This window comes from Dendrobates tinctorius, unplaced genomic scaffold (genome assembly GCF_039654945.1).
Source record: "Dendrobates tinctorius isolate UK_male_01 unplaced genomic scaffold, ASM3965494v1 ptg000071l, whole genome shotgun sequence".
NCBI lineage: Eukaryota > Metazoa > Chordata > Amphibia > Anura > Dendrobatidae > Dendrobates > Dendrobates tinctorius.
The window spans coordinates 6,906,530-6,929,748 of record NW_027361739.1 but is presented as its reverse complement, the minus strand read 5'-3'; positions in this window follow the sequence as shown (position 1 = coordinate 6,929,748).

Genomic DNA, 23,219 nt, shown 5'->3' with positions numbered 1-23,219 from the left:
AAAGGCTACTGTATCAGAAGCGTACAGCTGTATACAATGTTAGCCAAATTTGAAATCTCGGTATATATTTCCGGAGTCACACTCAGACGCTCACGTAGTCTGGGTTTGACCATAATAAAAAATGTGGCAAAAAAGGTACTGGATAACAAGATAGCAAGTATATATATTATACGGTACAATTGAAATCTCTGTATACATAGTCCCGTAGTCACTCTCAGACGCTTACGCAGTATGGATTTGACCGTAATACTAAATGTCGAACAAAGGTACTGTATAACAAGATACAAGCTGTATCGAGTATAGGGTAAAAATTGGTATCTCCGATTCATCATATATATAGAAGGCGTAAATCACACATGCTCACACACTATGGATGATACCGTAATAAAAAATTTTGAACAAAGGTACTGTATCAGCACATACCAGGTTTATCCAGTCTAGGGGTAATTGTAAATTTCCGTCTATACTTCCGGAGTCAGACACAGACACTCGCAGGCTCAGTATGTATTACATCAGAATTTAACAAGTTGAAAAAGGGAAAGATATTCGAAGCGTACAACAGTATACAGTGTTGTGGTACTTTTAAATCTTCGTATATATTTCAATCTCAGTAAGGCAGTCCAGACTCTCCGCTACTGGAAACTACATGGATACAAGTACACATGGAAAGTCGAGTGTTAGCAGAAATTCAGGAATTACTCATTGCGGGAAAACCTCCCGGTAGATGTTGCAGAGGCGATGCAGACCCTCAATTACTGTGTCTGTGGAGACAGCGAAAACGATTCTTTGTGAAGAAAGGATTGCTTTATCGCAGTAGCGTGGATCACATCACCGTTACTCATCTCCATCAAATTGTGATCACAGGGAGAGATGTAGACATGGTCCTCACTGCCTATCATGATGTGTGTGGTCATTTTGGAGTGCAAAAGACAGAAGCCACAGGCCATAGGTGATTCTATTGGATTGGCATGAGAGGAGACATTGAAAAATGGTGGCAGGAATGTCACACGTCTGTGACTATCACAACTGTGAAAGGTGATCATAAACCACCACTGCATCCGCTTGTAAGTTGACGTCCATTACAAATGATAGCCATTGATCATCTGAAGGTAGAGGTCAGCAGGACAGGCCATAGCTACATCTTAACCATCATCGATCAATACACCAAATGTCTAGTGGCCATCCCTGTATTTAACTGGCCAGACTACACAGCGGTGGAGCAGGGAGAGGTAAGTATTGCAACTTGCAAGTGCTGTGGCCATGACCAAGCAGGGGGGACACACTCATGGGCGACGGTACTGGCACAGGGCCCCTCATAGTACGCTGATGTGTCTGATGGCGAGTGGGCCCCCTCACCATCAGAGATACTGTATTGTAATATGAGGGGCCCTGTGCCAGTGCCTTCGGCCATCAGTGGGCCCATCCACCTGTTCAGAGCAACGGCACTTGCCCGGGGGCGCCAGGTGTTGACCCCAGCCCTTGGGGGGGCAGCCCAGTTAGGGAGGTTTAAAAAATGGCATATGTTGATGTGTAGGCTGGACATTCAGCTGCTGCAAATGGCGGAATTGGGCAAGTCCGAGGAAGAGGAGGACAAAAGCAAGCCAGTTTTCTGTCAACCTATGTGTCATCAGGGGAAGGTGGGACAAGATCCTTTGAAACCCATGCATGGTTCATTTTAATGAAGGTTAGATCATCAACATTTTGGGTCGACAGACAGGTCCTTTTTTCTGTCAGGATTGATCCAGCAGCACTGAAGACTCTTTCAGATAACACACTAGCAGCAAGGCAAGCGAGCTCCTGTAAGGCATAGTGTGCCAATTCAGGCCAGGTGTCCAATTTAGAGGTCCAATAGTCAAAGGGGAATGACCTGTGAGGGAGAACATCGATATGGGAGGAGAAGTAGTTTGTAACCATAGTTGACAACTGCTGTCACCTGTCACTTGTAATCGATGCAGTATTAACAGTCGTGTGAGCGGTACTTGAGAAATCATTCCACAAGATGGTCATTAAACCCCTGTCTCCAACGCCACTTCGGCTGTGTGCACCATGATCACCTCTTCCTTTGTGCCCACTACGGCTCGTGAGAGAACCAGCACCGCTGCAGTGTGCTGGGAAAGCCTCAAACAAATGGTTTACCAGAGTTGCTTGTTTGTTTGCCAATATTATCTCTAGGTTCTCCTGTGGCATGATGTTGTGTAATTTGCCTTTGTAGCGTGGATCGAGGATGCTGGCCAGCCAGTAGTTGTCATCCTTCATTATTTTGGCAATGCGTGGGTCCTTTTTTAGGATCCACAAGGCATAATTGCATGTTGTGAACTCATTTTCTGGTTTACCTCTGGCTTCTGGTGAGGGTGGTGGAGATGACTGTGTTGACAGAGGAGTCATGAGTTCTCCATCCGGGCTCCCTCTGGTGGTGACAGCAGGTAATGAAGCTGATCTAAATTGCAGAGACCTGCCACCTGAGGAGGAGGACTGTGAGTGGACATCAGGAGTCTCTGACTGGATTTAAGACAGCCGACTCCCTAATTTTGTGCTGGTGATTTTCTCCTGCCCTAGGTTCTGGTTTCCAGTTCTGTTCCTGCCTTCTCAAGCTAAGTGTGCTATGCTATTTTTCACATGAGATTTGGTCTGGTTTACTCAGCTTTTGTGGTCAGCCAGCCCCTGCTGGGGCTGTGCTGAATTTTAATTCTTAGGTATCTGTTTATGCCAGTTTGCTTTTTGTCCCTGATCAGATTGGTCTCTTTTTGCTCTGTCTTCAGAGTATACCAGAGTGCTGATATAGGGAATTGAAGTCTAGCGACTTCAGGGTTTCTGTTATCAGAAAGTGTTGGACATTTTTTGGCAGGGTTTTGTGTGTGATTGCAGACATCTTTCCTTTCCTGTCCTTTCTAGTTAGTGTGGGCCCCAACATTTTCTCAGCCTATTTTTCTATCCGTGTTTGTGTTTTCAACTTGTCACACCGTCAATGCATGTTTGGGGGCTGTCTATTGCTTTGGGGTCTGCTCTGGGGCAGTTTAGATTTCCCCTTTTCTTGCTTTAGGCTTATATAGTTCTCCGGCTGTGACGAGGCGTCTAGGATCATCGTAGGTACGCTCCACGGCTACTGCTAGTTGTGTGGATAGGATCAGGGGTCTGAAATCTGCTTAGTTACCAACCTCTCTGGTTTTCTGGGGCTTAGCTTGTTTTTGTTTTTCCTCCTCGGTGACTCATTCATAACAATCGCACATGTGGGCCAATGTTCCAAGTGTCAATAATGCACTGCCACTGCTGGGTGGAGGAGCACTTTCTGGCAAATCCACATGCCTAAAGTCACGCACAAACACTGTACCTGACCTTGGAAAGCCAACATTTTCTCTTGCCCCCTAAGAAACATCCTGCCCAAAATAATCATCCCCTTCATCCTCCTCCTCCTCTTCCGCTTCTTCCTCCACCTCATCCAGGACAGTTCCCTGACCAGACAATGGCTGACTGTCAGAAAGGCTTCCCTCCTCCTCCTTTTCCTCCTCCGCTGCAGACTCCAGATCCTTAATGTGCGTTAAACTTTGCATGAGCAAACGCATAAGTGGGATGCTCATGCTTAAGATGGCAGCTGCGGATGGAGTGCTTGTGCGACTGCGCTCTGTGGACAAGATGTAAAGTGCCCAGCCATGACTCAGTTTGTCGCTGCAAGTAGTCGGCCAGTACCTCCACGGTGTGTCTGTTGTCACCCAAAGACATCATCTTTAACACAGCCTGCTGACACTTACCACTAGCTGTTCGATAGTGGGACACCTTGTGTGCAACACTGCCAGCTGCGGATGGAGTGCTTGTGCGACTGCGCTCTGTGGACAAGCTTTCACTTATGGAGGAGGGTCGAAAGCCTTCAGCCAACTGTTTCCTATACCGTGGGCTAGGCAGCACTGTTCCACCACCGCTGTCCCCTGTGGAGCCTGCATCCACCACGTTATCCCAGTGATGGACACATAACGGCCCTAGCCATGCCTACTGGACCATGCATCTGTTGTGAGGTGCACCTTTCCACTCACTGATTGCTTGAGTGCATGGACAATGCAGTCTTTCACATGTAGGTGGAGGGCTGGGATGGCTTTTCGAGAAAAGAAGTGCCGACTGGGTAGGTCATAGCATGGGACTGCGTAGGCCATGAGCTCGCAGAATGCTTTGCTTTCAACCAAACGGTAGGGCATCATCTCTAATGAGATTAGTTTGGCAATGTAGGCATTCAAACACAGTGTACGCCGATGAGAGGTTGAGTACTTTCTTGTCCTACTCAGAGTGTCTGGTAGGGTGAGTTGGACTGGAGAGCTGCATATGGGGGAAGTAGTGGTGGACCGGACGGAGTGAGAGGGGGTTAGTGATGGTATTGGTGGTGATGGCCTAGATTCAGTGTTGTGTTGCAAAACCATTGTGATCCCCTGAGTGCTTTGGCCTTGCGACGACACCTCAATATTTAGTGCTGGTGGTGTGCTTAACGGCGGTGGTGGTCTTACAATGGGGGAAGCGATGGAGCGTTGCTGGCTACCTTCAGTCAGAGCAGGTGCACATGTGCTACCTGAGGTTTTGTAGTCCGTCCATGCTTGCAAGTGCATGTTGATTAAATGTCTAAGCATGCATCTGGTACTCAAATTTCTGAGTTGTTTACCTCGGCTTAAGGTCCTTCCGCACTTCTTACAGGTAACCTTTGCCTCATCAGTAGGATTGGTGATGAGTGGGAGCTATGGTGTAGAGCTGCACTCATGATGCTGGACTTGGTTGCTGGAAAGCTGGACTCAAGATACTGGACTCTTTTGCTGGAAAGCTTGACTCAAATGCTGGACTGTTTCTGGACAGCTGCACGCAGGTGGTGGACTCTGTTTGCTCCAAGGCTGCACTATTGCATTGGATCCAGTCGGAGGAAAAGATGCACACAGGTGGTGGGTCTGTTGCTGGGAGCGTAAGCAACAGAGCAAAGCTAAGTGGTGTTTCCCTGTTTTGTCTCTTTTCCTTATGTGTGTTTTAGTGCAGTGGTGGGATTAGTTTCCGCATCGTCCACTTCACTAGTGAGGGTTTAGGTGCGAATCAGGGTTTTTAGGTTCCTGATCGGCGCCCGGTGTGGAACTGGCCTAGAGAACATTAGGAGTGTAGAGACACTGACTCAGGGGAGTGCAGGAGGTCTCCACATCCCCATTCCCTATCGCAGGGCCACCATTGTTATTATTACCCAGGTTTTCCCTTTTATTGTTTAAATTCGCCTTACTGGAGGCGGGGTTTCCAGACATACGTGTATTTCCGAAATTCGCCTGTTGGAGGCGGCATATCCATCTGCACGTTTTATTATTTAAATTCACCCTACTGGAGGCAGTGTATCCAGGGTCATGCGTGTCATCTAAATCCACCCTGCTGGAGGCGCTGTGTCCAGTCACGTGTGACCATGGCACTCCATCTATTTTTATACGGAGTGACACACGCTGTCTCTGTATAGTTTTTGTCACGATCCATGCTGGATTGTGACAGATAAAAGCACATGTAACCTTTTTATTTCCTTTAAGCTGTTTGCTTAAGGTTAGTTTTGCCCCCGGTGGCCATTAGGGTCATTACACAGTGGTGTCTTTCGTTCTAGTTTTGCCCCCGGTGGTGGCTAGTATTATTACATGGGAATCACTAGTAGGTGTGATGGCTCTGGCTCTGGCCTATATAGGAGAGTCAGGTGGTCTCACTCACTGTTGGTGATATTGGTCATTTCCAACCATCCTTGGTGGAGGAAGGAGCTAGAGAGGAGTTCCTTGCAGCTCAGTCAGAGTCCTGGTGTGGAAGGAGCAACAGTGAGGAGTTCCTGGCAGCTCTGACAGAGCTTTGGTGAAGTAGCAGTTATTCAGGAGGAAAGCTGCACTCAGGTGCTGGACTCTGTTGCTGGGAGCAATAGCAACAGAGCAAAGCTAAGTGGTTTTTCCCTATTTGTAACTTTCCTTATGTGTGTTTTAGTGCAGTGATGGGATTAGTTTCTGCACCGTCCAATTCATTAGAAAGGGATAGGTGCAGGGCGAGCTAGGGTATTTAGGTATCCTGCTCGTCGCCAGGTGCGGAACCTGCCTAGGGACTGTCAGGAGTGTAGAGACACTGACTCGGGAGTGCAGGAGGTCTCCACGTCCCCGTTCCCTATTGCAGGGCCCTCCATTGTATCAGTTTCCCTGGGGTTTTCCTTTTCTCTGTAAATTCGCCCTGCTGGAGGCGGTGTATCCAGATACACGTGTAACTATTGAAATTCGCCTGCTGGAGGCGGTGTATCCGGCTGCATGTTTCATTGTTTAAATTCGCCCTGCTGGAGGAGGTGTATCCAGGGTCACAGGTGTCATAGAAATTCGCCCTGCTGGAGGCAGTGTATCCAGTCACCCATGACATTACAGTTTTGACCGTAATCAAACAGGAGATATACGAAACTGTTTGAAAAGCGGACAGCTCTATAAGGTGTAGGTCTGGAAAAATGGAAAATCTCCTCGGTTTGTTTTTCCAGAGTCACACACAGATAGCTTGTATTTGTCCATGAAACCAGTTGGTACACGGTAGTTTGTGAGGAACGTACACCGCTATACGGTGTCTATATGGAAAATTGTCAATCTCTGTCTACTTTTATATGGAGTGACACACGCTGTCTCTGTATAGTTTTGACCATTATCAAACAGCAGATATACAAAACTGTTTGAAAAGCGGACAGCTCTATAAGGTGTAGGTCTGGAAAAATGGAAAATCTCCTCGACTTGTTTTTCCAGAGTCACACACAGATAGCTTGTATTTGTCCGTGATACCAGTCAGTGCACGGTAGTGTGTGAGGAGCGTACACCGCTATACGGTGTGTGAAAATTGAACGCTCGGTAACTCACCAGAACAAAATAATAAAAGTTGGAGTGCTTTGATAAAAGCAGTTTGAACAGCATTGTGCACACAGCAATGCAGCTATCAGGTAGCCTTAAAAGGCAGCCTAATCACCACAAGCGCTGCTGCACGGAACAAAAATCCTCCCCTTTCACTGCACACTAACTGTACAGTGAAAAGTGCTATCAGCAGAAGCAATTTTTTTCTTTCCCTGCCTAACGCTCTACCTTATTCAGAATCAGCAGCAGCACCTCTCCCTATTCTAAGATCAGCAGAAGTAAGATAGCGGTCGGCGGTCACGGCCTTTTATAGCCACTGTGACGCCACACAAAGCCAGCCAATCACTTCAATGCCCTTCTCTTAGATGGTCGTGGCCGCTGCCCATGTCATCGCGTTGCCCACAGTGTGCGTCCTCCATCATTGGCTGAGAAAAGGCGCTGGAAGCATTATTTGAAACGCGACTTTGGCGCTCGGCTCGGCGACCTCATGGCCGACCTCACGCTATGGTCGGGTTTGGATCGGCGATACCCAACTTTAGCTACAGTCGGCGATTTTTGAATTTGACCGACCAGTTTTTTTTCCTCAAGTCTTCCCTAGGACTCACATTATTTGTAGGGCTCTCATGCATGTGTAATGCAGGTAACGCAACGTGTAGATAGACAGAAGGCTGGAGCAGTCAATGAACTATTTATTTCCCTCACTATGCCAGGAGCTTGCAGTACTTAGGAAACAGTTAAACAGTATAAACAGGGTAACCAAAGCAAATTTGGTGTCACTCCACACCTTAGAGAATTCTTCCACAAAGTTATCGGCTGCAGGAATGCCAGATGGTCCAGAGATAGGAAGAGGGATTCCGGGTTGGAGATTTTCCAGAAGATTCACTTATGTGATTCTCGTAGAATTCCTCCCAGGGCAGCAACTCCAGACAGGATTTGATTGGTCCTCTCCACTTGCCCATTGGATTGTGGGTGGTACGCTGAAGAAAAGTTCAGTTCTATTTTTACTAGTTTACAGACCGCTCTCCAGAACTTCGAAGTGAACTGGACACCCCTTTCAGACACAATGTGGAGAGGGAATCCATGGAGATGAAAAATATGCTGAATAAAGTAATCTGCAAGTTCTGGGGCAGACGGAAGACCGGGTATTGGGATATAGTGAGCCATCTTAGAGAAGCGATCCATGATACCCAAACAACAGAGCAGCTGGAAGATATGGGAAGGTCTGTGATGAAATCCATCGCGATATGCTGGCAGGGAGTGGAAGGAATCGGAAGAGGCTGAAACTGACCGGTTGGCAGATGTTTAGCAGTCTTATTATGGGCACACAAAGGATAGGCTGCGACATACTGCTGAATATCCTTGCCCATGTTGGGCCACCAATAGTAACGGGTAATGATTTGCAGAGTCATTTTCTGACCGGCGTGACCAGCTAACTTGGAAGAGTGACCCCACTGAAGGACACTGTACCGTTCTGAGGTGGTCATGAGAGTTTTTCCAGGGGGAAGCCGAGCCAGATTAACAGAAGCTACAGGAACTAACCTTGAGGGTTCAATGATGTGTTGAGGTTCTTCTTCAAGGTCAGGAGGCAGGAAGGCTCTGGAGAGTGCATCTGCCTTAATATTTTTGTCAGCTGGACGGAAATGAAGAACAAAATTAAATCAGGCAAAAAGCAAGGCCCACCAGGCCTGATGGGGATTCAGCCTTTGTGCGGATTGGAGGTAAGCAAGATTTTTATGATCGGTTAAAATGATTACCAAGTGCATATAAAGTGCAATACATTATACCCTGGACTCCCTACCTGTTTAAGAAACGTGCGTCGGGGCTGCTGCTCGGCACATACACTAACAGCCACTAATGGGTAAGATTCGTACCTCCTTACTTATGACCTCCCATATTATGCATACATGATTATTGTTTGCTGTTAACCTCTTAAACAGGTGGGAGTCCAGGGTACAATGTATTGCACTTTATATGCACTTGGCACTTTTTTCTAGCCCTTTTTGGGTATAGATATACATCATTAATACTTTTTGTGCAATTTTCTGATTGAGAATTATGAGCTTTGTCCATGCTGCTATTGCAGTGTTTTGTGTGTCCTCACACAAGCTTTGGGATACGCTTTGTTTTATGAGCTTGTACAATATATGTTTTATGTGACCAATAAAATTTATGTGATGGAGAGAAATGTTCTCGACCTAGGGTGGCCTCTCCTACCGAGCTTAGGCACTGGAGTTTTCCAACCTCCTTGGGCAGGTACCAATCTGATGCTCAAGACTACAGCAGTAGAAGAGAAGCAGCTGACCTCTTCGTGACGCACCTTCTGGAGACGGCTGGCCAAGCTTACCCGGTCAACCTCCATGGCTTCAGGGGAGGAAGACAAGATAGCCGATTTAGGAGAACTAGGACCCAGGTGGTAGGACGTCTTGTACCGCTTGGTCTCCTTGGAACGTTCTTGAAATCGCAGATCTATCCGGGTCGCCAGGGATATCAGTTCATCCAAGGTGGTAGGCATGTCCGGTCCCGCCAGCTCATCCTTTATTCTACCCGACAAACATTCCCAGAAGGTGGCCACCAGGGACTCATTGTTCCAGGATAATTCAGATGACAGTGCGGAACTGAACGGCTTACTGGGCCACGGTAAGAGTCCCTTATCATAAGCATAGAAGAGCTGAGGCTGTCGAGGTGACATGACCAGGTTCATCGAAGGTCCTGTGGAATGCTTCTAGAAAAGACTGGAGATTATTAACCAGAGGATCCCCTCTCTCCCACAGCAGATTCAGCCAGACAAGAGCCTCTCCACCGAGGTGTGACATTATGAAGCCCACCTTGGTTTGGTCAGAAGAAAACATATGCCCCATGAGTTCGAAGTGCAGGGTGCACTGGGTACCGGTAATCGGGTCAGGGGCAGACAGGGACATCAGGTTGAAGAGGTGGGTTATGCTTGGGATGAAGACTCTGTTAAAGTTTGGAATGAGGTTGGACATTATTGTGTCAAGTTCACAGGTGGTGAGGCAAAGTATTCAGCTGAGATGAGAGGGAGGGGGAACTGGTGGGCACAGGAAAGAATTGAAAATACTGAATAGTTGTTTAGAATTGTGAGACAGGTATGATATGAGGGATGAGAAGTCGGTTTGTTTTTCTGCAGTCAGAATTTGTGCAGCATTTTTACAACTTCTGTTACTGGATGGGCAACTCCGCTCCCTTTCTTTGACAGCTATAAACAGTACAAACAGTATAAACAGTATGCTTTGTAGATGAGGGCCAGAAAGAACATGTGCTACAGTAGATGGCAAATGCTGCATCAAGTGGCCTCTGCTACTCTTCCTCCACTTTAACTTCACACACCGTACAGTCGTCATTGGTGGCACCCCAAATAACCATTTTTTTAACCCCACATCACAACTCTCGAAGCACCTGACTGTTGGGAACCACAGATGACTGAGTCTGCAAATCTCTTCAAAAAATTTTTTGAAAAACAATCTAGTAGAGTAAAAAAAAATGAAATTATTTCAGTACTACATGCATGACCTGGTATATGCGCGATCAACATGCATTAATCTGGGAATGTCAATGTGCTAAAGTGCAGACTAGCGGGTCTTACCAACCACCTAAGACTTAACTCAAAGTACATTTTGAAGGTCAACTTGTCAAACATAATTTAAATTCTAAGTATTTAGGCGTAATCCTTGATAGAACCCTAACCTTCAAATCTCACTTGGATAAGACAGCACAGAACCTGAAAGCACGGAATAATATTATTCAGAAACTCTGTGGATCCTCTTGGGGTTCTTCAACAACTGTCTTGAGAACGTCTACATTTGCCTTGGTGTACTCTGCTGCAGAATATTGTGCTCCAGTATGGTTGAATAGTTGTCATGTGAATGTAATCGACACTCAGCTGAGCAATTCTATGCACTTAATATCTGGTGCCAGCAGACCTATGCCCATCCACTGGTTACCTGTGTTGAGCCATATTGCACCTGCAAACCTGAGAAGACAAAAGCTCCTACTTAAAAAATACACTAAAGTACTGAATAATGAAAATCTCTCAATACATCAAAATATCCAAGATGTTCAAATACAGCGAATGAAATCAAGACACCCACCCATCCGAACCGCAATTACCCTCTATGAACATGATTTCAATTTAGAAGAGAAATAGCGAGAACTTTGGGTCTGTGCAGTACTGTAGATGGTGAGCTTCAAAGGTTTCCTCATGTACAAAATTCACCACCAGGCTTCATTCTACCAAGGAAAACCTGGGTTACTCTGAATCGTATCAGAGCAAACTTTGGTGTCTGTGCAGATCTTATGCATAAGTGGGAAAAATCTGAATCTCTTGCTGGTGACTGTGGAGCTGATCATCAAACAGTTCAGCACATTGTTGAGGAGTGTCCCCTCAGATCTTATACTGGTGACAAGAATGATTTCTACACTGGAAATGACAATGTTATTGCATATATAGAAAACCTTGATATTTGACTCTGATTTTTGCTCCTTTGTTCTTTTCAATCTCTGTTTATTGTTCGTTGTTTATTCTTATATGATGTTGAAATATATGTTCATACGATTAAATAAATGCCAACCACCATCCACCCCATCAACTACATCTTCTGATTCTTCCTCCTCCTTCACCATGACAAGTGTTGTCACACAGGTCTCCGGCCGAAGAACCTCCACTTGTTTACCCCCTACAGTTGGGGTGATTGAGAGCTTGTCAACTGATACGGAATTGGACATGCCTGCTGTTTTTGACAGATCTTACATACCAAGCACACTCCATCATAACATCCCCGCCTGCACTTCTCTCACAGTCCAGCAGCTTGTCGTTTTCACCCCACTCCACCCTGTGTGGGCACAGCAAGTAAACCCTTGTTTCTGCAGTTGTGCTCACATAAAAGATTCTTCACTCTTACACATGGCACAGTTAACAGTTTGAATTTCATCATCTTCAATCCACTACTAATAATAAATGTTATTTATATATCACAAACACATTATGCATAGCTTTATGAATCAGCATTCATATAAAACAGTCAAAAGTTACCAAGTTTAAGATAATCAAACAATTAAAGCAAAAATAATGAAGACGCTGCTCTTACAATCTACAATGAGGTGGGGGTGACACCAATTACAGGTGCTTATTTACATTGATGGTGCAACCATCTTGAGGAAATGGGAGTAGATAAAGGCTGCATGAGCCTTTTGGGTACAGTTGAGTTTGATGGTGAATTATTTTCAGAGAAATAGAGAATAAGCTATATATATATACGTATATAAAAAGGACTTTGATTAGGAAACGTGATAGGCTACCCTAAACATGTGTTTTTAGGAAGCACCTAAAAATGTCTAAGTTGTGGTGGTTATACTCATAGTTTCATGGGGGACAAAGTGTAAGAGGTGAGGTAGGAGACTGAACTGAACCAAACAAAGTCCAGATCAGGGGTGTTACCGCCTTTATGTGTCTCAGAGTTTGAAAGATGTGGGAGGCCACGAGAATTGGCTAGAGATAGAAGCTGGGATGCAGTTGGGGAGGTGGAGCTGTTGATGTCTCCCAGGATAAGGGTTGTCCTCCAACGTGACATTGTAACTGGCGCACACAGTTTCTGGATCTGTAACCTTCAGCTGTCAGCGTTAGCAAGGCTGGCTATCAAGAATAGAGGGGTCCCATGATATATTTAATTATTTAAATAAATAATTTTAAAAAACGGCATGGTGTATCCTCTATTTTTTACAACCAGCCAAGCTAAAACTGACAGCTGGGGACTGGTATTTCCAGACTGGTAACGGGCCCTTAATATTGGTCCTCCCAGCCAAAAAATAGCAGCCCATAGCCACCCCAGAAAAGGCACATCTATTAGATGGTGTTTGCCCGGCTCTTCTGACTTGCCCTGGGGTTCATATTTATGGGGTTGATGTCACCTTTGTATTGTCCAGGGACATCAAGCCCACAGCGTAGTAATGGAATGGTGTCTATAAGATGCTTTTCCATTACTAATCCTATAGTTATATTGTAAATAAACACACAGCCAGAATAAAGTCCTTAAATTGAAAGACTAACACAAACTCCTTTAATGAATTTAAATTAACCAATGCTCACGTGATGCCCAGTCCACAGATGCCATGGTCTCCTGTAACAGAATTAAAATGATAAACCACAATATTCCATACCTGTCTAGTGAGAAGATAGTAATTCAGTTGTCCCACGACAGATCTAGCTGCGCTACATCTAAATGGCAGGCTATATTGTTGCATGATGTAACTATACAGCCTGCCATCCAGCAGAGACACTGAGCAGTGTGTGCTACTTCTGCTCAGTATCTCGCGGTAAACTCCTATGACCTGAGTGATGTCACTGTAAGCGTGAGAAAGTTCTCACTCTAGTTGTGCCGTCAGAAAGGTCTTGGGAGCTCACAGCCAATGAACTCAGTTCAACTCACTAATGTCAACTTAAGTGCCAAGGGAAAAGTTGTAATGGTGCTCTTGCTGACATCAGTGAGTTGAACTGAAAACATTGGCTGTGAACTATAAGGGCTTTTCACATAGCATTGCTAGCACGATAGCTTTCCCCAGAAACTTCATCCTTACCCAATGAGGAAAGGTCTTGCATGAAGCTCCAGACCAAGGAAAATTGACAGTGATCTTGTGTTCCATTTCACTGGGGAACGCAATTTTTTAGGAGTTAGGTCAGACAACTGTTCTTAATTAATTTTTGGATGCTGAATCCAGAAATGATCTCAGTTTTTCTCTATCACGTCAAGTTTTTGAACTATAGGATTTTTGTCTTCTCAAAAATATGTAAACTACTGTACCTAAAAAGTTTTTTTTTTTTTAAATAGTACAAATATGAACAAAAAATGAAATATATAAGAAATAGGCATGACAAATATGTTTTTAAAAACTATCATGTTTTTTACAAAGGATATATATATATATATATATATGCAAGTATTTAAGGTAAAAATGTACATTTATAGCTTTTTCTGGAGTGTTTAACTTGAGGACAATCTCGTTTGATGCTCCAGCAATAGTCAGCCATCATATGTACATCCCATCTACCCTGGTAATGGTCTTCCATAACCTTCAAATCTTGGTGAAATCGTTCACCTTGCTCATCGCTAACAGCACCAAGATTTTCCAGAAAGTTGGCAAGATGGCAATGCAGAAAATGTAGTTTAATACTCATGTTGCAACCAAGCGCTTTGTAGCTCTCCAATAGTTTCTGAACAATTTCTTTGTAATTACTTGCACGTGTATTTCCAAGAAAGTTCTTGACGACATGTTTGAATGATAACCAAGCATTCTTCTCAAGATCTGACATAGTCCCGGTGAAATGTTCATCTTTAATGAGCTGTCGAATTTGTGGACCATCAAACACACCAGCCTTGATTTTTTCAATGGACAGTCCAGGAAGTGCCAACATGATGTACTTAAAACAGTCACCATCAGTTGGCAATGCTTTTACAAATTGCTTCATGAGACCTAGTTTTATGTGCAGAGGTGGGAATAGTATATTCTTCCTGTCAACAAGTGGCTGATGTAGAATGTTAGGATCTCCAGGTTTAAGACCAGATCTTGGAGGCCAATTCGACTCAACCCAATGCTTTTCTCGAGCTCTGCTATCCCACATACAGAGAAAGCAGGGATACTTTGTGTACCCACGTTGCTGACCAAGAAGGAAGCAAACCATTTTAAGGTCAACACAGATGATCCAATTGTGTGTGTCATATTTCAATAACTCAATAACTCTCTTTACATCTCCATGTTCTTCACGAAGAGAGACAGAATGCCCAATAGGGACTGCACCAAATAAATTGCCATTGTGTAGAAGGACACACTTAAGACTCCGCTTTGAGCTATCAATAAACAGTCGCCATTCATTTGGATTGTACATTGAACGCCCTAATTCTTGTAGTAAACCAGGAATATTATGGCAAAACACAAAACCGCTGTCACACCGAAAGTACTGCAAAAATGTACTTTCTCTAGTACGAAAGTATGACACCTTCGCTCCTTGTTCAAGTAACTGTTTCTCATTCAGCCTTGATGCTAGTAATTCTGAAGCTTTTTTTGATAAGCCCAATTCACGTGCTAAATCATTTAACTCGTGCTGATCAAATCCCTTACGAACTGAATCCTTGTGACTTTCAAATTCTGCATCATTGCTGTCACTGTGTTCGTCAACATCACTCAGAACTTCTAGAGATGGTAGCTGTTCGAAAACTGGCACTGGAATTTCAGCTAAATGAGGCATTGGTCTGATAGCTGACGGTAGATTTGGATATTCTATTTTACTTTTATTTTTCCTGTTAAATCCTGATGTTTTCACTAAACAGAAGTAACAGTCTGTGGAATGACTTTTTTTGCTCTCTCCACACCATGGGGATACCAAATGCCAACTTTTCACGTGTTCCTTTGGTCCACATCCGTAAACTCTCGACACACTGCTTGCACACTATGTGAGGGGCCCATGGCTTATCTTGATCACCGAGTTTTACTTTAAAATATGCAAAATATGCTTGTTTGACAAATGCACTGATGTTTACCCTTTGAACTGGAATGGTGAAAACACCACAAATATAGCAGAAGGAGTCAGGGTTGTTTAGGCATTTACGACAAGAGGAAGAAGGAGCAGACATGATCTGAAACAAAGGAAATATGTACATAAGTAAATAAAACACTGAGATGGAAAGTTACAAGCTTTGAAAACTAACAAAGAAAAAAATCATAAAAGATAAATAAATTACAACTAAGCGCCCAATGTAAAGAGAAAAGCTATCACAAATCCTATTTACTCCTACTATGATACATTTTTTGTGTAAAGATATTGATAATTATGACGTATTGGGAGCTGTACACACCTCTCACCACACTGTCTCAGTTGTGACTACTCTTACAAGTTGCCACGTAGCTCTATATGAGTCGAATTGTACTCAGATAACAAGTCTTATTACAGAAATCAGTGCAATTGTGCTTCTATGGCAGGTAAGTTGAGGAGGAAAAACTTGACGTGATAGAAAAAAACTGACTACATTTTTGGAATCTGCATGCCAATTTTAGTATAAATCAGCTCAAAAACCTAACTCAACAGAAATTTTTTTTCAAATTGTTCCCCAGTGTTTTCTATTAAGTGTGCCAACAGTTGTTGCCTTCTCACCAAGCTGCTTACCTATTGTCCTGCAGCCTATTCCAACCTTGCACAGGTTTACACTTTTGTCCCTGGTGTCCTTAGACAGCTCTTTTTTCTTGGCTATTATGGAGAGGCTGGAGTGTGATTGCTTGAGTGTGTGGACAGGTGTCTTTTACATTTGCAATAAAATGCAATGTAATTGTTTAAAAATCATACAATGTGATTTTCTTGTTTTATTTTTAGATTCTGTCTCTCATGCTTGAGGTGTACCTACAATGAAAAGTTCAGACCTCTCCATTCTTTCTAAGTGGGAAAACTTGCAATATTGGCAGTGTATTAAATTTTTATTTTCCGCATCTTATCCAGCAAATCGATCTTGAGCTCCACCAGAGGTTGCCCGGGAACCACAGGTCCTAAGCTTGGAGTTAATGGATGCTGTAAAGCCATAGAGCGCAAGCCTGTCAACTCCAGAGCTGTTGTACTGTCCTTCCAGAGCAGCCACAGAATCCTTAATGGATCCAAATTGGTTCGGCCATTGATCCTGTCTCCCGGATTACCTTCGATAGTGGAGACACAGGGGTCTCATACCAAGCTATGCTCCTAACGTAACCCTTATCTGATCCCTCCCCCAACTAGGGAGGTGAGAAGCCAAAATGTATAGGAAAACTTTAACCATACAGAGGGGTAAACAGACAGGATTCAAAAAGCTACAATCAAACAAATACTCTTACAAAATAGCAGAGTGGGAAACAGGGTAGTTATAGGAAAAGAAAACCAAGTTTGAAAGGATAAGGATAAACACACATATCAAATCCATGCAGCAATCTCCAGAAAAACTCTCCAACCGCCAATTTCAAACTCTGAACTTTCTCCTTCAACACCAAACAATGAAGTAGAACTATGATTGGCAACTCACAGGTGCCAGTGGCTAACATATATTCCAGAGGGGAGTGGCCAACACAGAACAGCTGAGACAAATCAGGATGGAGAACTGGAGGAGATCTACTGAACTAATTAACCCTTGCCATGACACAACAAAGAAAACCTGAACTGTTTAATAGGATGGGGAAGCAGTTCTAATAAGTGCAGGAGTGTGTTTAACCAGAAACCGTGATCTTCTGGCCCCTCTCTGTCATGGTATCCACATGACATCCTCCACGACAAGCACACCAGATCTTCATTCAGCTGCTAAATCAACATGTTAGAAAAGGTCCTTGTAAAGTGAAATGCAGACCACATGAAATTTTAAGATGTTCAGCAATCCTCTTTAAGTTCATTATATTAATACATTTGCATTGTTATAACTTAGACATGTTGCTCCTCTACATTTATGTTAGTATTATTTGTGGGCATGTCATTGCTATGGTTGCTTGCAGTCACATATCAGTCACAATACTCAAGTCTGGCTATAATAAACAGAGTAGGGTTGAATAGGGGTTAGCATCATGCTCTATTAATTCCCCTTGCCCTTAAATAGCAAGGAGCTGTCTATTGTTGACAACCCCTTTAATTTACTTTACAGTACATGCAGTAATAAACAACAAAAGTATGTACATCATAAGTAACAAGAAATAAGAGTCAATGGTTCTGCTCTGACCATCGTGTAAATCTTAATTATGCATTTCTGGTAATTTATAGCATAGCTCGCTAAATTTCGTGTGTGGACAATAAATTCAACAGTTGGAGTGCAATAATATGAGGTCTCTGAAGAAACGCTCATACCATATGCATATTCAGTTTTCATACTGTGAGGTTGTCATATCGTATTTTTTTTTATATTCCTGTACATATAAGCTGATGATTTGTATAGGAGCTGCAAGGTTGGGAAAAGAAAAACAGTGACTTATGATCAGGTCTAAAATGAGGTTATGGGGCAGACGTCACACCCCGCGGTGGTAAATGGAGCTAGTCAGGTGCGATATTGAAGCTCACACCATGGCCATAAGTTTTCTATGACCTCAATTTCTTATTGCCACAAAGCCAAGGTAGAGGCGCACACCTTGAGCGTGGGAGATTTACTAAACGTGAAGATCTTCTAAATGCATCTAACAAATAACCATATAAACTTCACACCGCTCCAATGCTACATGCTGAATCTAAAGCGCTCATATTAAAATGATTACAATAATAATTTTCTTTACAGTCCTCGGAGGTTTATGAAAATATTATTGTAATAAACCGCTCTATTGATGGGTGCTCTCCCATACTCAATAGGGGGTAAGTAGCACTACACTGAAGGATAAATGCAATATTATGTACTTTCTTATTGTTCTCTTGGGCCGATGTACATATCAGTATGCTTACCTTTCTAGAGACACAATTAACCCATTCACCCCAAGCCTGTTTTCATCTTCAAGTAGTAGCAGAACAAACATGCCTGACGGCAGGTGGACAAGCAGAGCCAAATCCGTAGCATAATATCTATGAAGAACTTGGCACTCAATTGATATAGAAGAATGATGATTTATTTGCAAGCAAACTATCTTTTTTATACATCAATTGAGTGCCAAGTTCTTCATAGATGTTTTCATCTTCATGACCAGGACAAAATTTAAAATTCTGACCAATGTCACTTTATGTGGTACAAGGAATTACATTTCTCCTTGCAGAGAGTGACATACCATCTCTGACATGCCAAGGTAAGGAGGCTTATTCGCCGTGCAATGCTCCTCTGGGAAATTTAATATGCAAATTGCCTTTTCAGAGAGGAAGAAGGCTCTGTAGCGCTACCTGTTGGAAGCAGCAATCCTGAGGGCCATTTGTGACTTGTAGAATTCCTGCTTCCAACAGGTGGCACTATAGAGTGCAAGTCCTCTTCCTCTCTGAATAGGCAATTTTCACCATAACTCTAGAATACTTCAACATCCCAGTGATTCTGAGACTGTTTTTTCGTGATACTTTCTACTTTATAGTACTAGTAACTTTAGATCGATATTTTTTGCTTTTATGTGTGAAAATATCACAATTTTCAAACTTTTAACTATCAAGCTCTTAAACGTGAGAGCTATATCACACAAAATAGTTAATAAATAACATTTATCACATATCTACTTTATATCAGCTTCATTTTTAAACATACATTTTTTGTTTAAAAAAAAATCCTTTTTTAGGTATTACATCACAAGTGAATTTTAGGGGTCTATATGACATAAAACACCCAAAAGTGATACGATTTTAAAATCTGCACCCCTCAAAGTGCTCAAAACCGCATTCAAGAAGTGTATTAACCCTTCAGGTGCTTCACATGAATTAAAGCAATGTGGAAAAGAAAATTTACGTTTTCCCACAAAAATGTTGTTTTAGCCTCAAATTTGGCGTATTCAGAAGGGTAATAGGAGAAAATGGACCATATAATTTGCTGTGCAATTTCTCCTGAGTACACTGATGCGCAGTGTATTCAGTCGCAGGTATACTGATCTGCCCTGTTGAGGGCAGAGCAAAGTACTGCAGTGCGCAGGCGCCGGGAAAGGTCAAGAGGTCCAGCGCCTGCGCACTGCAGTACTTTGCTCTGCCCTCAACAGGGCAGATCAGTACGCCTATGCAAGAGCGTGGCACGAAGCAAGCAGGAAGATGACATTGCATGAAGATGGGAGGCTCCGGACCCGGGTCCTGCGACACCCATCGGACCCGACTGCCCCCTGGGTGGGTATAATTGTTTTTCTTCTCTTTCAGGTCAGACCGGGGGCTTATCTACAACATTACAGAATGCTGTAGATAAGCCTCGAAAGGCAATGGCCGCATCTTACAGCGGCAAAATGAGGTAACAGGTTCCATTTAAAGGACACTGTATCTTTTATCAGAGTACAAATTCCCATTTTTTTCCTTCACCATAGGCAAAGAAGGAGAAGGGGAACTTTTTGTGACAAAAATGATAATTATCCTCCTTGCAGAGTTGAGTCTCTTGTATACAGGCTATGTCACAATGGCTCTTGATTAGTTCCATCCACAATAGTGACCTGTTAAAGGAAGTATTAAACCCTTTAACATTCAATGACATTATTTGAATACTCATCATCAAACCCAATAAATGAAGATTGAACCAGCCAGAGGAAGGGAGAGGAAAAGGAAGGGGGCTGACACACATACAATAAACATACAAAAATTTAACAACATTAGGCAGAGATTCTGCCTGATAAGGCAATTATACCATGAAGTTGTCCAATGCTCGTCTGAGCTGGGGGAAACAAGTTTGTCGAGAAGAGAACACGGATAAAATTCCTGCTCAAATTTTAGAATCTTAAGCATTTCCTGAAAAAGGGCCGCGAGGGTCCAGAGCACACAGCAAGGAGACAAGGTGAAGCATGCAGGGTAACAATATAGTAACATAACATAGTTTTTAAGGTTGAAGGAAGACTTTAAGTTCATCTAGTTCAACCCATAGCCTAACATGTTGATCCAAAGGAAGGCAAAAAAAACCCATGTGACAAACACACAAGTAATATTATACTTTTCAAGAAAGGCATCCAGGCCCTTCTTAAATTTTAGTAGTGAATCACTCATTATAATATCATACGGCAGAGAGTTATTAATATTATTTATTTATATAGCACCATTAATTCCATTTCATTATAGGTTGTAAGCTCTTTTGAACAGATGGGTCTTCAGGTTTCGCCGGAAGGATCCAAATGTGGTGGATAACCAGACGAGTTGGGGCACAGAATTCCAGAGGATGGGGGATATTCGGGAGAAATCTTGGAGGCGATTGGGTGAGAAGCGAATAAGCGTGGAGAAGAGAAGGAGGTCTTGGGAGGACTGGAGATTATGTGAGGGAAGATATTGAGAGATTAGTTTGGAAATATAAGGAGGAGAAAGGTTATGGATGGCTTTGTAGGTCAGTGTTATTAGTTTAAACATGATACGCAAGGAAATTGGGAGCCAGCTAAGGGATTTGCAAAGAGGGGAAGCAGGAGTGTATCGAGGAGAGAGATTAATTAGTTGGGCAGCAGAGTTAAGGATGGACTGGAGGGGTGCGAGAGTGTTAGAATCATAGAATCATAGAATCGTAGAGTTGGAAGGGACCTCCTGGGCCATCTGGTCCAACCCCCTGCTCAAAGCAGGATTCGCTAAATCATCCCAGTCAGATGTCTGTCCAGCCTCTGTTTGAAGACTTCCATTGAAGGAGAACTCACCACTTCTCGTGGCAGCCTGTTCCACTCATTGATCACTCTAACTGTCAAAAAGTTTTTTTCTAATATCTAATCTGTGTCTCCTCCCATTCAGTTTCATCCCATTGCTTCTAGTCTTTCCTTGTGCAAATGAGAATAAAGTTGATCCTTCTACAATGTGACAGCCCTTTAGATATTTGTAGACAGCAATTAAGTCTCCTCTCAGTCTTCTCTTTTGCAAACTAAACATTCCCAAATCCTGCAACCTTTCCTCATAAGACAGGGTTTGCAGACCGGTCACCATTCTGGTCGCTCTTTTCTGAACTTGCTCCAGTTTGTTGATGTCTTTTTTAAAATGTGGTGCCCAAAACTGGACACAATATTCCAGATGAGGTCTGACCAAAGAGGAGTAGAGGGAAATAATGACTTCACGTGATCTAGACTGTATGCTTCTGTTAATACATCCTAGAACTGCATTTGCCTTTTTTGCTGCTGCATCACACTGTTGACTCATATTCAGTCTGTGATCTATTAGTATACCCAAGTCTTTTTCACATGTGCTGTCACTTAGCCCTATTCCTCCCATTCTATATATGCTTTTTTCATTTTTATTGCCCAGATGTAGTACTTTGCATTTCTCCCTGTTAAAAACCATTCTGTTAGTTACTGCCCACTTCTCCAGTTTATTTAAATCTTTTTGAATCCTCTCTCTCTCTTCTCTAGTATTAGCTATCCCTCCTAGCTTTGTGTCATCAGCAAATTTAATCAGTTTACCCTCAATTCCTTCATCTAAATCGTTGATAAAGATGTTGAACAATACAGGGCCCAGGACAGAGCCCTGTGGTACCCCACTTGAGACATTCTTCCAACTGGATGTGCAGCCATTTACGACCACTCTTTGGGTCCGATTACTAAGCCAGCTATGAATCCACCTAACAGTTGCCTTGTCCATTCCATACTTAGTCATTTTTTCAATAAGGATTGTATGAGAGACTTTGTCAAATGCTTTGCTGAAGTCAAGATATACTATATCTACAGCATTTCCTTGATCCACCCAATCAGTGATACCGTCATAGAAGGAAATTAAGTTAGTCTGACATGACTTATTAGTTACAAACCCATGCTGACTCTGTTTGATCACTTCATTCTTATCCAGGTATTGACTTACATGTTGTTTAATAATTTGTTCAAAGATCTTTCCTGGTATAGAAGTCAGACTCACCGGCCTATAGTTGCCTGGGTCCACCTTCTTCCCCTTTTTGAAGATAGGAACAACATTTGCTCTTCTCCAGTCTTCTGGCACTTCTCCTGTTCTCCAAGAATTTTCAAAGATTATGGAGAGTGGTTCAGAAATTTCTTCTGCTATCTCCTTCAGTACTCTGGGGTGTAATTCATCTGGACCTGGAGACTTGAATTCATTTAGGTTAGCTAAGTGTTTCCTCACTATCTTTCTGTTTAGAGATATCCTGGATTCTTCTATTCCCTTAATAGGACAGTGAATAACAGTTGGTGTTACATTTCCTTTCTGAGAGAAAACAGATGCAAAATAGGAATTTAAAAGTTAAGCCTTCTCAACATCCTGTCTTACCATTTCATCATTTTCATCCTGTAAAAATCCTATAGCATCTTTGACTTTTCTTTTACTTTTGACATATCCCCAAAATCCTTTATTATTGCTTTTGACATCTCTTGCAAGCCTCAATTCATTTTCAGCTTTAGCTAATCTGATTTGTGCCCTGCAGATTCTGCAGACAGCATTATATTCTTCTTTAGATATGCCTCCCTCTTTCCATTTTATAAACATTTTTTTCTTCCTTTTTAGCATGTGCTTAAGTTCTGTGTTCACCCATCCTGGTTTCCTTAAATGCTTCCTATTCTTCCCTCTTTTCGGAATTGTTAACAACTGTGCTTTGAGAATTTCATTTTTCAAGATTTCCCATCCTTCCTGGACATTTTTGTCTTTAAGGATATCCAGCCATTGGATCCCTCCAATTATCTTTCTGAATCCCTTAAAATCTGCCTTTCTGAAATCTAACCTTGACGTCTGAGTCTTCACAGGTCTTCCGCCTCTAGTTATCCAAAATTCTAAAATAGCATGGTCGCTACCTCCTAGGGTTCCAGCCACTTTTACCTCCTCAA